The sequence below is a fragment of the Nyctibius grandis genome, unplaced genomic scaffold (assembly GCF_013368605.1).
Source record: "Nyctibius grandis isolate bNycGra1 unplaced genomic scaffold, bNycGra1.pri scaffold_211_arrow_ctg1, whole genome shotgun sequence".
Taxonomy (NCBI): Eukaryota; Metazoa; Chordata; class Aves; order Nyctibiiformes; family Nyctibiidae; genus Nyctibius; species Nyctibius grandis.
The window spans coordinates 1-4,030 of NW_027167584.1; the positions used below are offsets into that span (position 1 = coordinate 1).

General features: G+C 47.8%; 1 long non-coding RNA gene across 1 annotated transcript; it reads left to right on the forward strand.

Moving 5' to 3' along the window:
* Positions 1–17: 17 nt before the first annotated feature.
* Positions 18–1,982, forward strand: LOC137677409 (uncharacterized). Its single transcript, XR_011050272.1, has 2 exons — positions 18–456; positions 1,760–1,982. It is a non-coding gene; the product is annotated as an uncharacterized lncRNA (long non-coding RNA).
* Positions 1,983–4,030: the final 2,048 nt, after the last annotated feature.

Sequence of the window (4,030 nt, forward strand, 5' to 3'; positions counted from 1 at the left end):
AACGGGCCCACTTGATTTTCCCAGTTCACATCCAGTCAGTTAGCATGCTGGCAGACAAGCCCTGCTCAGGTAGCCTCAGGGGTATGCAGAAGCAGGAGAGCAGAGTACCGATAGCACAGCGGAGAGGAAAGGCAGAAAGCAGCCAACAACTCCCAAGGATCACCAGCGTACGCCTCCTTCACGCATCAGCCGCTCACATTCGGTCAGCTTGGCTGTCCTGTTTCCTACTAAACAGAGCTATCTGTCTCACACACAGTATCTTTCTGTCTGTTTTCTCCTGCCTTCATGATCTTGTCCATCTCTCCTTTTTTCTTTTTTTTTAAATCTCTCACCAGCATTTGATGACCTGCCGCCATCGTTGTCACCCCCGACGCCACGTGCAGACCGATACGCCGATCCCCGGGGCTTAGAGCGCGGGAAAGAAAACCCGTTCCTGCTTCTCCTTCTTCGTCACAGGTGGGGGGCACAGACAAAAAAACACCAATAGACTTTTAAAGCAGTTAACTATAAGGACTGAAACGCTCAAAACACTCAGATGATTTTTGGTACTGAGGCAATGAATATTACTGCTTGGGTTGCATGTATGTGGGAGAAGGGCATAGTCATTTCTCAGCCTACTAAATGCTCAGGGAAGGCCGGCGGCCCAAAGCAGGTACCGCAGCTCAGTCGCCGCACTTACCGCACCCGGCGGTATTTTCCGCGGTCCCCGTCCATCCATCTCCCTGTCTCCAGTTTTAATGCCTCCATATGCCCTTTGTAGACCATCTGGATTTTTCCCTGGGTCTCCGTGTCTGTCCAGCTCCGTCTTCCCACAGTATTTGTTTGTATTTGTCCACTTCTGTTTGGCTCCATGCCACTATTTTTCATTTCCTCCCTATTTGTCTTGTCCGGCTGCCGGTCCTGGTTCTTCAGTTCCTCTTTGTTCCCTGTAGCTCAGAGCTATTTTTTTTTTTCTGTTCTTCATTGCACTCCATCTTGGTACATGTCCTTATGTATCAGTTTTTCCCTCTGTGCCCTGCGGCACATCGCTTTTTCGTATTTAATTTCTGCTTCTTTGTCTGGTTCCCAGTCCCTGGTCTTTGAATCGCACTGTTGCTCGTGGGATCCTTTGCCTTTCTTTGTCTCAGTCCAGCTGTGTCCTTATTCATTAATTCCTTCCTGTCTGCCGTGCACCCAGTTACTTTTGTCCTTTCTCCATGTCACCATCTGTGGCTCCCTGTTGATCCTATTTTAGAATTCTCTTTCTGTTCTTTCTATATGCATTGTTATTTTTTTTGTTCTCTAGCTCTCCTTTTTCTGTGTCCATTTCCCTGTTTCTTAATTCTTCTCTCTCTCGCCCTACCGTGTAGCTATGCGGTTCGTTTTGCGTCATTTTGCCCCCCTCGCCCCTTCCTATCTATCGTTCCGGGTCCCGGCTCCCTGTCCCTGCAGTTTCATTTCTCCCTTTCTTCCCTGGTCTTTGTAGCTTTTTTGGTCTTTCTCCATCTCTTGGTCTAGCTTCCTGCCACTGTTCTTTTTTCTTCTATGTTGTGCCACCCCTTACAGGTTTTTTCTGCATCTCCATCCTGGTCCCCGTCCTTTTCGGTCAGTGTACGTCCAGCTCTCTCTCCCTCTTTCTGCCGCCTCTATTCCTCTCCCCGCCGCTTTTTTCGCACCTCCGTGCGGCTCCCCGAGTCTTTTGCCGTACTCTTCCCCGCTTCATGCTTTTTTACTATCAGCGTTCTGTTCAGACAGCTGCCATTTTTTTCTTCTCTTCTAGCGTCCTGAACCGTGCTAGTCACTTTTGGCCGTCTCCATCTGTGCCCCGCAAGCCATCGCTCCAGGAGCCGACGACCGCGCGTTCCCCGCCCAACCGACCAGCACTACTCTGGGAACGAGTGCCAAGGCGTCCCGGGGGAGGGTCAGGATTCGGAGCTGCGGAGCAGACTCGCTGCCTGGACTTGTTATGTGAATAAACTGAATAAACACAGCTGTTACCTTAACCTTCCTGGCTGCACTTGTCCTTGCTTTGTAGTCGGTGAGGGGCCATGACAGAGCCCAGGGGCAGAGTTGATGAACCTTCGAGGTCAGGCCATGGCACTCTGTTACTGTTGGCCTCTGGCTGTGGGCCAGGCCTGGAGGAGCCCCAGGTGCAGGCACTGAGGCTGATGGCCCACACATGAGGCACCTGAGGCTGCTGCCCTCTATAAAGAGGTGGGTGCCTGTGAAGGGGCCTGTACTGCCTGCATCAGGTGGCCTCGGAGGGACCAGTAGAAGCTAGGAGAGAAGCGGAGCCATCACGAAGCGTCACAGGGCTGCGGCCGCACCGAGGGAGAAGGCGAGCGAGGCCGCGCCATCGACCGGCCATCGGTACTGGGGAAAGCCCTCAGGAGGGGGGCTCGTGGGGGCGCAGCGGGGCAGGTGGGGTTCACGTCAGAGGCAGGGGCTCCGTGCCGTGTCAGAGCCAGCAGCGAGGGCTGCCCGGAGGCGGGTGGCAGGGGCCGTGTCACGTCAGAGCCAGCGGCGCGGTTTCCTAAGCCCCCTTGCTTTGTCAGTTTTCTTTCTATCTCTTAGTTTGCTGTCCCTATTTCATAATTTTTTCCTTTAATTTCCTAATACACATTGCTTTTTAATTATTCTTTTTACGACTGTTTTTAGTCCCTTAGCTGTCTTTACTTCTTTTCTTAGCACCCTTGCTTTTTTAATTTTCTTTGTACATTTCCATTTTAGCTTGCTGTCTCTATTATTTAGTTTTTCCCTTTATTAACCTAATACCCCTTACTTTTCAAATGTTCTTTTTATGCCTACTTTTTTTCATTCACTGTCTTTAAATAGTTATTTCTTCTTCTGATTTTTTGAGATCTGTCCTGGTTTGGACTAAAACAGAAGCAATGTTCCTTTCAGTGATTTTTACTTTCAGCTAAGGTTCTTCTAAGTAAGCGCACTTTCCGATACTAACCGCAAGTTTTGCAGGCAGCGTGCGCTTCTAGGACCGATAACGCTCCAAGTTTATAGTTATTACCAAGGTATCGGTAGGAAACGGTACACAGAAAGGCTCTCGTGTGTAATTATTCCTAGAGAAAGCCCGGTCACCGCTAAATTCCTCGGTACTTACGAGCGAAGAGCCATATCGGGGTCGCACCCGCAGGGAGGAGCGGACAGGACACGTTACCCAAAAGCGACCAAAGAGGTATTCCATCCCATACTTTTCATTTTCAGTATAACGCTGTGAGATCACGAGGGTCTCGCCGTCTTTCTGCTAGGGCCGGTATCCGCAGAGGACTCCGTCCATTTTTCTCCCATCTCCGATCCCGATCCGTGCGTTCCCGTCCGTCTCTGAGAGCGGTCCGGAGCGAAGAAGTCTTCACTCGCTTCACTCGCCCTGCAGTGAGAGCGGCAACGTAACCATCGTCAGGGTAGTCCGATCTTGATTTTGCATATATTTGTATATATGTAATGATTTCCATTATTATTGTTATACTCTTTTTCATTGTTATAGTTCATTAAAACTTTTTCAACTTTCCAACCTTGAAGTGTCTCTTTTTCTTCCCGTCCCGGCGGGGCAGGAAAGGGCTTACTAGCGTCCGCCCTCGGTTTAATAGCGTGACTAGCCTTGAACCCTTACAACATACCTTTGTAGATTTTCTTTCTGCATCTACATTTTATTTCACAGGGCTATTTTTTATTTTTTTTCCTTATTTCCTTAATCACTATTGCTTTAAAAATTTTCTTTCTCATTTTATCCCATTTCCTGTCTTTATTTCCATACCCTTATTTTAATTATTTCTTGTCTTTCCTTAGTGATGTCACTTTAAAAATTTTCTTTCATCTTCTGTTTTAGCTCGCAGTCCTTATTTTCTAATTTTTTTCTTTATTTCCCCGTTCCCCCTCGATTTTAAAACGTTCCTTTTACGCCCCCTTTTGTGCCGTCAGGGTCTTTTTTTTTTTGTTCTTTTCTTTTTTTTTCCTTAGCACCATTGATTTTAAAATTTTCTTTCTATGTCTATATTTAGGGTTTTTGTTATTTTCAAATTTTTCTTGTCAATGTTTA